The 12,532-nt window shown below is 42.1% G+C and overlaps 1 long non-coding RNA gene across 1 annotated transcript in view; it reads left to right on the top strand.

Annotated features, from left to right (window-relative positions):
* Positions 1-12,532, top strand: part of LOC113604240 (uncharacterized) — a 144,994-nt gene that overhangs the window by 58,987 nt on the left and 73,475 nt on the right. Inside the window, exon 2 of the long non-coding RNA XR_003426122.2 lies at positions 7,560-7,779. This is a non-coding gene — a long non-coding RNA (uncharacterized LOC113604240). The remainder of the gene's footprint in view (positions 1-7,559; positions 7,780-12,532) is intronic.

Raw genomic sequence — 12,532 nt, 5'->3', positions numbered from 1 at the left:
TCCAAATATTTGGGGATTTTACAAATATATTTCTTTTGTGAATTTCTACTTTAATTCTATTGACCAGAAAATATATTTTCCAGAAATTTGATCTTCTAAAATTTATTGAGACTTGCTTTATGTTCCAGAATACAATCTGGTGAACATTGGTGAATGTTCTGCATGCATCTGAAAGCAATATGTAGTCTGCTCTTGCTGGGCAGAATGTTTTATAAATATCAATTAGGTCAAGTTTGTTCATAGTGCTCAGAACCCCTTGACCTTACAGACTTTTTGTCTAACAGTTCCATAAATTTTTGAGAAAGGACTACTGAAGTCTCCAACTGTAACTGTGGGATTTTCTATTTTTCCTTCCAGTTCTATCAGTTTTGCTTCACATATTTTGAAGCAATATTTTTAGATGCCTGAGCACTGAGGATTTTTGTGTTTTCTTGGTGAATTGACTTATCATTATGTAATGCCCCTCTTTATCACTGGCAGTTTTCCATAACCTCAAGTCTTATGTGTCTCCAGCTTCCTTTCAGTTAGTGTTAGCATAGTACATTTCCTTCCACCTTTTACTTTTAACCTCCTGCTCTTTATATTTAATGTGGGTTTCTTGTAGGTGCATATAGTTGGGTTTTGCTTTTTTATCCACCATGACAATCCTTTTAATTGGAATATTTAGACTATTTACATTTAATATAATTACTTATATGATTGAATTTCAATGTACCATCCTATTATTTGCTTTCTATTTGTGCCATTTGTTCTCTTTTTCTTGCGTTTGTCTTTTTTATTAATTGTACTTTTTATGAAACCATTTTATTGCCAATATTAGCTATAGCTCTTTGTTTTATATTTTTAGCAGTTGCCCTGGAGTCAGTTAGTTGCAGCCTGCTTCCCATAACATTATGCCTCTTCACAGAGACAGTAAGAACTTCACAAGAGTATACTTCCATTTCTCCCCACCTTCTCTTTGGCTATTGTCATACATTTATTTTAGGTGATGCTACTACCCCAAAATTACACTGTTATTATTTTGCTTAAAACAGTCAATTATTATGTAATGCATATAAAAATGAGAAACACTTTATAATTATTCATATATTTACCACTTACAGAACTCCTTGTTCCTCTGTGTAGATCTAAATTGTCAACTGTTTTCATACTTCTTTTTTATATTTTTTCTAATTTACATCCAAGTTCGTTAGCATATAGTGCAACAATGATTTCAGGAGTAGATTCCTTAATGTCCCTTACCCATTTAGCCCATTCCCCCCTCTCACAACTCCTTCAGCAACGCTCTATTTGTTCTCTATATTTAAGAGTCTCTTATGTTTTGTTCCCCTCCCTGTTTTTATATTACTTTTGCTTCCCTCCCCTTATGTTCATCTGTTTTGTATCTTAAATTCCTCATATAAGTGAAATCATATGATATTTGTCTTTCTCTGATTGACTTATTTCGCTTAGCATAGTACTCTCTAGTTCTATCCATGTGGTAGCAAATAGCAAGATTTCATTCTTTTTGATTCCTGAGTAATACTCCAATGTGTGTGTGTGTGTGTGTGTGTGTGTGTGTGCGCGCGCGCGCGTGCACGCACGCACGCATGCGCGCACACTCAATCTTTATCCATTCATCCGCTGATGGGCATTTGGGCTCTTTCCATACTTCGGCTATTGTTGACAGTGCTGCTATAAACACTGGGGTGCATGTGCCCCTTTGAAAGAGCACACCTGTATCCCTTGGATAAATACCTAGTAGTGCAATTACTGGGTCACAGGGTAGTTCTATTTCTAATTTTTTGAGGAATCTCCATACTGTTTTCCAGAGTTTCTGCACCAGTTTGCATTCCCACCAGCAGTGCAAAAGGGGTCCTGTTCCTCTGCATCCTCTCCAACATCTGTTGTTTCCCGAGTTGTTAATTTTAGCCACTCTGACAGGTGTGGGGTGGTATTTCATTGTGGTTTTGACTTGTATTTCCCTGATTATGAGTGATGCTGAGCATTTTTTTCATGTGTCTATTAGCCATCTGGATGTCTTCCTTGGGAAAGTGTCTATTCATGTCTTTGCCCATTTCTTCACTGGATTATTTGTTTTTTGGGTGTTGAGTTTGGTAAGTTCTTATAGATTTTGGATACTAACCCTTGATCTGATATGTCATTTGCAAATATCTTCTCCCATTCTGTCAGTTGCCTTTTAGTTTTGCTGATTGTTTCCTTCGCTGTGCAGAAGCTTTTTATTTTGATGGGGTCCCCATAGTTCATTTTTGCTTTTGTTTCCCTTGCCTCCGGAGACGTGTTGAGTAAGAAGTTGCTGCGGCCAAGGTCAAAGTGGTTTTTGTCTGCTTTCTCCTCGAGGATTTTGATGGCTTCCTGTCTTACGTTTAGGTCTTTCATCCATTTTGAGTTTATTTTTGTGTATGGTGTAAGGAAGTGGTCCAGGTTCATTTTTCTGCATGTCGCTGTCCAGTTTTCCCAACACCATTTGCTGAAGAGACTGTCTTTATTCCAGTGGATATTCTTTCCTGTTTTGTCAAAGATTAGTTGGCCATACGTTTGTGGGTCCATTTCTGGGTTCTCTATTCTGTTCCATTGATCTGAGTGTCTGTTTTTGTGCCAGTACCATACCGTCTTGATGACTACAGCTTTGTAATACATCTTGAAGTCCGGGATTGTGATGCCTCCAGCTTCGGTTTTCTTTTTCAAGATTGTTTTGGCTATTTGGGGTCTTTTCTGTTTCCATACACATTTTAGGATTGTTTGTTCTAGCTGTGTGAAGAATGCCGGTGTTATTTTGACAGGGATTGTATGGAATATGTAGATTGCTTTGGGTAGTATCAACATTTTAACAATGTTTGTTCTTCTAATCTGTGAGCATGGAATGTTTTTCCATTATTTTTGTGTTTTCTTCAATTTCTTTCATAAGCTTTCTATAGTTTTCAGTGTATAGATTTTTCATGTCTTTGGTTAGGTTTATTCCTTGCTATTTTTACAGTTTTTGGTGCAATTGTAAATGGGATCAATTCCTTGATTTCTCTTTCTGCTGCTTCATTATTGGTGTAGAGAAATGCAACTGATTTCTGTGCATTGATTTTATATCCTGTGACTTTGCTGAATTCATGGATCAGTTCTAGCCATTTTTTAGTGGTCTTTTGCGGTTTCTACATAGAGTATCATGTCGTCTGTGAAGAGTGAAAGATTGACTTCCTTCTTGCCAATTTGGATGCCTTTTATTTCTTTGTGTTGTCTCATTGCTGAGGCTAGGAATTCCAACACTATGTTGAGTAACAGTGTGAGAGTGGACATCCTTGTCATGTTCCTGACCTTAGGAGGAAAGCTCTCAGTTTTTCCCCATTGAGGATGATATTAGCAGTGGGTTTTTCATATGGCTTTTATGATCTCGAGTTATAATCCTTTTATCCCTACCTTTTTGAGGGTTTTTATGAAGAAAGGATGCTGTATTTTGTCACATGCTTTCTCTGCATCTATTGAGAGGATCATATTGTTCTTTAAAAAAATTTTTTTTTAATGTTTATTTATTTTAGAGACAGAGAGACCACAAGTGGGGGAGGGGCAGAGAGAGCTGGTGACAGAATTTGAAGCAGGCTTCAGGCTATGAGCTATCAGCACAAAGCCCAATGCGGGGCTCGAACTCACTAACCATGAGATCATGTCCTGAGCCGAAGTCGGACACTCAACTGACTGAGCCACCCAGGTGCCCCTCTTATCATTTCTTTTATTCTCCATGATTTTGTCTTCTGTATCGCTGATTTACTACTCTGTTTCATTTATCCTTGCTGCTGTGGCATCCATTCGCTATTGCATCTCAGTTATAGCATTTTAAATTTCGTCCTGACTAGATTTTACTTCTTTTATCTCCACAGAAAGGGATTCTATGCATTTTTCAACCCCAGTTAGTATTCTTATTGTCGTGGCTCTAAATTCTAGTTCAGACATCTTGCTTGTATCTCTGTTGATTAAGCCCCTGGCTGTCATTTCTTCCTGCTGTTCCTTTTGGGGTGAATTCTTTCATTTTGTCATTTTTGAGGAAGACAAAAATTAAAACAAAAAGCAAAAATTAAAAAATTAAAAATAAAACAAAAATAAAATAAAGGAAGCTATATCCTAGGTGTGTTTTGTTCTGCTTGTTGAAAGAAGCTTGATAGAATAGAGAAAAAAGGGAAAGAAAAGAGAGAAAATTTAAAAAAGAAGATAAGACAAAAATTAAAACATATATAGAATAAAGTAGAATAAAATGAAATAAAGTTAAATAGAATAAAAATTTACGAAAGAATAAAAAACAAAAAATATTTAAAATTTTTTTTAATTTAAGAAAAGAGAAAATAAAACTATAATTTTCTCTTTCTGTATCCCAGAAAAAGAAAAGAAAGGAGAAAACAAAACAAAACAAATTCATAAAAAACAATTTGAATAAGAATAGAAGAGAAAAACCTGAAATAAATGAACTAGCAAACAGAATGAAACCCAAGTGAAGTTGCATCCAGTTTCCTGTAGAACTCAAACTGTGTAGCACTCTATAGTCCATACACCAAGCAGATGAAGAGACTTGTGCTGTTCTTCTATGAGATGTGGTTGGAGGGTGCAGTTGAGTGGGACTTGGTGTAATGGCTCTTTTCTCAATTAGGTGGTGCTGCTTAGCTTACTGGGGTGGATCAGTGTGGTCTGAATGCATGTGGGTGCATATGTGCACGTATGGGAGGCGTAGAAATAGTTTCACCCAGCTTCCTAGTCTTTGGCACAGGAACTTTGCACTTTCACCTGAAATCAAGCACCCCTCCTTTGTCTCAGGCCTTCCTCCACACCCAGTCTATATCCTGTCTGTGCCCAAGCCATCTTCCTGCCAGGTGGCACCTCCATCCAGACTTTTATCACAGATGGGGCTGTGTTTCAAATCCCCTCACTTTAGAGACCTGTGTCTTGGGCCCGCTGTACTCTCTGGGTGAGGTTTCACTGAGGAATGGCTGGTACCCCCAGAAAATGTTCCCACGATTGTGCAGTGGCAGAGGTTCAGAGACTGTGACAATTCACAACTCACAGCCCATGCCACGTTACACCATACTCTGAAGTCTTTGTCTCAATACCAACAAACGTGGCCATAGTGGTTTTAATTCTTACTGGATCCAAGTTGGACACAACCCAGATATCCATTGACAAGTAAGCAGTTTCACAAATTGTAGTAAATGCGCATGATGGAATCCTATTCAGCAATGAAAAGGAATGAATTACTGGTCTGAGCAACAATATGAAGAATGTCAAAAACATTGTGATATGTGAAGAAATCCAGGCGCAAAGACTACATAGTTTATCATCTCATTTATGTCACTTTCTGCAAAAGGCAAAGCTGTGGAGACTGAAAGCAGATCAATGGTTGCCAGAGAGGTAGGGGAAGGAGAGGTGGCCAACAGGCACAATATTTCTATTGTGACAGAAGTATTCTATATCATGATTGTGGTAGTAGTTGCACATATATGTATGTTTGCTACAACTCACTGAATTAGATATTAAAATTTGGTCAGTTTTATTGTGTGTAAATTATACTTGATTCAAGCTGATTTAAAAGTAAGATACCTACTTGGCCTGATTTAGATTCGGAGAGTTGAGGAAAGTACTAGGTGACCTTCCAGAAGTGGTTCAACCAGATGTCACTTATTGTGGTGTAGATTACTGGTATCTGGCGGGGTAGAGGGATTTGTAGGGAGGGGATGGGGTGGAGCATGTAGAGATCTAGGAGGGGTGGTATTACTGCATGAGGATGACCACAAACTCATCCTCGGTGCACCTTCACCCTGGGAGGACATCCAGCGTGTTTAAGGAAAGGAGAAACTCTGCTTTTCTTAAAACCAAGTATGAAAGGGACAGAGGGTTGGGATCGCAGTTTGGATGCACGATGTAACTCTGCCAGCTGCATTTAATGTGTTGCTGTTCTGAGTCACCCAGTTTATTAACAGCAGCCATCGAAAACCATTGTAATTTGGTACTGGCTGCAGCTTCCCTTTCCACTGTGACCACCCACCCTTCCCCTGTAGGAATTCTTTGCCCGAAACCCTGGTGTCCAGGAAGTTATTTGTGGAATAACTTTTGCGTGACTGTTTACTAGTCAGGCTTCTCTGATTGTGAGGCAAAGAGACACACAGAGAATTTACAAGGAAACACAAGGAATTACAAGGGGACAAGGGGAAGCTAGAAAACCAACCATTTAGCTGCTCAGTCACCTGGATCCTAGTTTGTCCTATACTAGGGTGTGCAGAGGCTCACATAAGACGCAGAGTGTGGCCCCCTCAGGGAGCACCCTGAGCTTAAGTGATTATTCTCCATGATAGTTTCCAGAAGTGGGGTGTGGTATGTTGGTGACTTTCAGGGTGACACCCATCTGCCAGGTTCTGTAGATGACTTAATATTCATAGAGCCCCTAGAACCAGGCTGGCACGGAGAGAGTGCTATGTAAGTGTTACCTCCTGACCTATCTAAGTAAAGGATGGCTTCCCTTGCATTCCAGCACTTAGATGATTTCTTTCTTTTTACACACTGAGTCCTGGTCCACTTCTCAAGTGTGGTGTTTCCTCTTTTAACAAGCATCCTTTGGAAATGCTAAGAAAAGAGAAAACAGGAAAACCCACTTGGATTCCCTTTCTTAATCAGAAACTGTGTATGTGGCCAGCAGTAAAGTCTTGATGGATTCCTCAAAACACCACTAAAAATGAGTTAAGATATGAAAGAAAACTGGATGGGTGGGTGGGTGGGTGGATGGATGGGTGGATGGGTGGATGGGTGGATGGATGGATGGATGGGTGTATGGGTGAGTGGATGGATGGGTGGATAGATGGAAGAGTTTGCCATTACTCAGGTAAGAAGGCAAAGGGAAGGGTGAATTGTGTGACAGGTGTGTACATGGCTGAAGAGAGGAAATTTTGGAGGGTTTAAGTATATGCTTATGGGTCCTTTGGCCCTCTTCAAATAAGGACTGCATGATAGATTGAGATTTTATAGGTTTAATATTCCCACCCAACACCCTGTGCTTTTACATCTGGATAAAAGGAGCTATAAATCTCTCCAGGCAGAATGACTGGGCCCTGCCTTTCTACACTTCTCACTGAGATCTTACTTGGAAATACAGCTGAACAGTCAATGATGAATCATAGCATCTGTGGAACAGGCTAGATAAGGAACAATTTGCATTTTCATGTGATAATTCGCCACTCTTGGCATTTTCAAATTACCTATAGAGCCACATTAATTCTGTTGCCATAAACTACCACTCTGTACCCAAGTCACTGGGAAATGGGGACTCAAGTGGCAGGTTTGTTTGGCTTTACAGGAGTGGGAAGAACTTCATTTCTGTGATGCAGGGCATGTGAACTGGGCTGGCCCCTGGGAAGTGCCTTTTGTAGCAGCTTCGTGGAGCAAGGTTGTAGCTTCAGATCTACCTGAAATTGTCATCTTCCATGTCTGTATGTTACTTAGTTAAAAATAAACTAAACACAAATCATGCCCCCTACTCCCTTGCCTCACAGTGCAAAAGAGATACCCCTTCAGCTCTTTGTCCTTTTCTCTCTCAGGAAGTATATGCTTTGATGGTGGTAAACCCTGAGTGGCTCCTACAACAGGGTTGAGAAGGGTAATTTTTCAGGAGCTGTCCTGAGGGCTGGATGAACTCCCTGGCCCTGCAGAAGAAACCACTGTCTGATGCCTGTCTGCCTGCTTCCCAGTGGTCGCAGCTACTTGAAGAGGTGCCATGCGGACTAGTCTTTCACCAGCCACCGTGGACTCTGGCAGAAGGTGGGTGGTGTCAGATGAAGACAGAATCAACTCTTGATCTCCCAAAGTAGGGCTTCTCTTCTATGATACCTCCAGACAAAGACATTTCATGGTCTGCTGCTACCCGACCCCCACTCATTTTCTCCTAATTTTCACAATCCACGAAGTTCCCAATACACATCAGAAACCCTTATTGCTGCAGTGCAAATCCATTTCCTTGCCCCAAGAAGAGATGAGTCGTTCTCAAACTCTTGAGTTTACACATCCCTGCATTTCTTATACAAATTCTGAGAATGCTATCAAATACATTAATGAGGAGCCTTGTAAAAATGAGAATAATTTCTGTCTCTCTATCCTAATTTACATTTGTCCATTTCCTGAGGTTCCATTCTATTAAACTTTAATTTGCTCCCCTCTTATCCCAAGGCTTTCAGAGTCTTATATTGGAGATTTTGGTCATGCAGACAGAGTAGAGTCTCTGGGCTTTAATGGGTTACACTTATGGGCAGGCAAGATGCATTTTGTCTCTGAAGTGATTTTTAGATTGCCCACCCATCTGCTCAGGGCACACTGGCATAAAGGAGAGGGTGTGCGTTGGCATGATAGCAAAGCAGAAGTGATCATTTGTTTTAAGTTCTGTTTATTTTTGTTTTAGTATTCTTTGTGTCCCACTTTGCAATGGTTGTTTTGAATGACATTTTGCTGCAAGATCTTCCAGTTTCTGTACTTATGAACTGAAGGGCAGGGGTCGGGGCCTGAGGCAGTCAATCCTATTCTCCTACTTTATCTTTAAAATATATGAAGAAAGCTTAGAAATGTAGAGTGCTTTTTGTTCCCTGGAAAGGAGCACCAGGGAAGAAATATATTAGATTGCGCCATATAAAGTTGCCATTTTTATAGGTCAAAATGGTTAAATATCGCTGATTTCATATGGTTCAGTCTAGTAAAATCAAACCTCATTGGTTCAGACTAATTTGAGGAAGCTTTGTCAGAATTTGCTGGAGTGTGGCAAAAAGTCTGAATTATGAGACCATTTTAGACAGATGCAGCTTTATTGCACTGAACAGGAAATAGGTCAACAAAATAAGGTCCTCTACAAGTCCATGGAGGGATTTCTTTGGTTAATAAAGGCAATTTGTAATGAATCCACAAGTAGGTTTTGTAAAGGGTGCTTTAATCTAAGGTGTACTTGAGAATTCTTGACAAGTTTGTTTTTTAAAGTAGCTTTAAGTAGTTTCCTCCAGATTTACAATATATGATTAGTTTGCTTACCAAATCCTTCCTTCAAGACCAGCAAGTGTATGGGCTGAAGTTTACCAGCTGAATTATTTCTTATTCTAAAATAGTGTATTCCAAATTAATGATGCTTGACTGCTCTATTCCTGACCTTGAGGTTGGACATTAGGTTAATGAAAATCAATGGAGACCGGCCCTCAAGTATTGGGGAGGAGAAAATATATTTGACAACAACATATGTGACTTAAAAAAAAATGAGGCTGGTTTTCTTGTGTGGGCTCATCTATTGACTCTGGAGGCAGTTTCTGAGGCAAAGTTCCAACTGTGTTCGGGATAATAGCAGCAAACTTGGAAGGAGTCAACAGCATCCCACAGAACTGCTTTGAGGAGCAACATAATGTGAACGTCCAAGTTCCAACCTTTTGTGGCTTAAAAAAAAAATGCTCACATATGCTTATTCTCCTAGGGAAATATTTATTCCCATAAGAAATGATTTTTAAAGGTTCCCTGTAAATAATAGCAATTTCTCCACCACATTCAAGTTTATTTGCAAGCAATTTTATCAATTTTCTGCTTACCTGAAACCCTGAGGAGTGCATGGGGTGAGGGGGTGGGAGGACGAGGGAAATGGGGCTGAGGATTGGTGACCAGCAGAAACACAGACTGGTAGATAGTTTGATAAAATTGGAATCAGGTGTAACTTTTCAGGAGCTCACCAGTGGTGTAGGGCAAAGTTCATCCTCATGGGATTCCTGCTCTGGCTCCAACGATTCTAGAGGAAAAGTCCTTTCTCAGGGTAAGTGGGTACACCCCACCTTGCTTCTTTTTCCTGCACTGTCCTCTTTTGCTTTGAAATGTCAAATAGAACTCAGAGTTAGGGGCAGATCTGACTAGGCTACTGGACAGAACTGACTCAGTTTGCAGTTACAGGTCTCTAAGAGCAGATAGGACACAAAAATGAGACCAGATAAAATACGGGAGTTACTTAACAGAGCAAAATAAAATAGACCCGTGATGGACCAGTTCTGTATCTCCCGTAGTTAACTCAAAATCTATGCATGAACCCGTACAACCAAAAAGAGTGGTTGCACTGTATGTAAATTGAAACAACTAGACGAATGTGAAATGAGACCAATCCTTCCCTTGGTAACCTGCAAAATGGACGCCCCAGTGGTGAGGTCTTCTGGGTTTCTCTCCTAGCGAGTGCTGTGACAAGAGCACATCATGCTTGCCTCTGCGGCTGTGTCCCTGTCGCAAGGGAGGAAGGGTTGCAGTCTGTGTGTTCCTCTAGCTCGGCGTGTGCCCCGCGACGGTTGGCTGCATTACGGCTCCGTGCCCCAATGTAACAGGAGCCCCATGGATGCCGCTTGAACTGAGCCTTGATCTTGCGTGCTGCTGTTTTAAATCCAGACTACTCTGATCTTGCCCTTGGCAGAGGTTCAGTAAGTCAGGCAACACCCACTGTGCCCCTACTATGTGCCGGGGACACGTAGTAGTGCTGGGAATCAGGGACAGAAACACAAGATGGAGCCCCTGGGCTGGAGCTGCTCCAGTGGGGGAGCCAGATGTCTAAACAAATAATTAGAGCACTGTGTAATTAGTGCTAATGGGAGGCGTGTGCAGAGTGCTCTGGGGCACAAACAAGTGACCAGCTAAGCCTCAAGTCACCACCCTCCAGCTGCTCCAAGAGGGTTAATATCACTGTTGTGCCCCCGAAAAAGAAGCTTTGTCCAAGGAGGCATTGCTGCTGTGTCATCACACACACACATCACACACCTACCACAGGCACACCCCTGAAGGCCTCCCACCTCCTACAGGATGTCTCACGTCAGCTGTGCCCCCTCCTGGGCCATGATGGAGACTGCCCAGGTGCTGCTTGCTTTAGGTAACTGCTCATGGCGGGGTGGGTGGTGGTTGTGGGTGAATTCCTGCATCTCACTGTGATCCTTCCCAGTGCCTTTTCCTCACAGGCTGCAGGCAGTCTAGGTTGCCCGATGGTCTCCATGGCAACGGGTCTCTCCTTCCATCTTCTACAAGTGCAGGGTGCCTCTTTGGAGGAGGGCGGGCCCCTGACCAGCGCCCAGCCAAGCTGAAGACTCTGTATCTGCCTCTCTGGGTTGTTTCAAGGCCTTAATTTTTTGCCAGGTATCAGCAGTGGACTAGGAACTCGTGAGGCTCTACTTGTCCATGCCTGACCCCCCGGCTTACTGCTGAATTTAAAGAGCCGATGACGGTAGCTGCTCAGACTGAAGGTGACCGAACAGGTCCTGAATGTCCTGTCAACTGCCAAGGACAAGGTGGCCACGGCAAAGATGAGCCTGGAGTCAGTTCTGGACAAATTAGAGCATGTTGATTGCAGGGTAACCGGGATGACAGAGGGACTCACGTGAGGGGTGAACAAAGAACGTAGGGATACCCAGACAGGAGGAGTGTGACAGAGAACAACTAGCCGACCGAGTACCGCACGGAAGAGGGAGCAGATGCAGTCTGCGGGGCACTGTTAACTATGACTGGGACCAGTGGTTGGAAGAAAAAAGGCCACACAAATTCCTTCCCCTTCCTCGTGTTTCTGAAAAGGCGCCTAAACCTTTCAAAGGTGGAAGGTGTTACCTTTGAGGAAGTGAGATCCCTGTCAAATCAGATAAGCAGAAGCTCGATGGTCATTGGGTGGACATTCAGGTGTAACGTGAGCCTTTAGTGTTTCATGCAAACCTGACTGGCCCCACCTGACACCCCTTGGTACCCACATTCTTGCCTGTAAAATGAGGAGTGAGGTCAGAGCGTGGCTCAGATACATTTGTTTTATAGCCCGGTGTTCAAACCCCATTTTCTAAACCTGATCCTACCTACATGATACCTAACCTGATGGATTTCAGGCACCGCCTGTTTTTCTGAGCACTTTCATATCCACGATCTCATTACCTCTTCCCCATTCCTCTATGAAGTGAATAGAACAGGTATGATCACAGAGGCAGGGAAGGTCAAGGGAATTTTCTAGAGGTTATGAGCAAGTTAGAGGCAGAGCCAAGGCGGAGGCCAGGGCTCGGGTCTGCCAGTTCAGCCCATTGTCCTCTCTTGCCAGGGGCACGTTCGCTGGTGTTTCCACCTTGGGCACATGATGCCACAGAGAGGGGTTATCAGTTAGCAGTCTCATGCAACACACAGTGTGGCGGAAATAGTATATAAGTAAATTAAGCATCGTTTCCAGAAAAAAAAAAAAATGTCTGGCTGTCAGTTGTTCTCAACTTTGGGCTTTGCCGCTAGATAAACTCCGAGACACAAATCTGCTAACTATATGTGACGTGAATCCATGAGTTATGTAAAAGTGATTTGTGCCGGTGGATCGGGGTGGGGTATAAGTTGAATAATAACAATGTCTAATAAGTCTGAACTGGCCCTTCCTTAAAACTCGTAGTGGGGGTGTTGAGGAGGGAGGGGCTGGCCATGTGAGTCGGCTTAGTACTGCATCCAAGCTGAAAATTCAACAGGCATAATGTTGCCTGGGAAATTGAAACATCAAATGTCAAATAAGATCTCG

This window comes from Acinonyx jubatus, chromosome A2, assembly GCF_027475565.1.
Source record: "Acinonyx jubatus isolate Ajub_Pintada_27869175 chromosome A2, VMU_Ajub_asm_v1.0, whole genome shotgun sequence".
In the NCBI taxonomy this organism is placed as follows: domain Eukaryota; kingdom Metazoa; phylum Chordata; class Mammalia; order Carnivora; family Felidae; genus Acinonyx; species Acinonyx jubatus.
The sequence above is the reverse complement of the archived record's forward strand: the minus strand, read 5'-3'. Positions and strand labels throughout refer to the sequence as shown.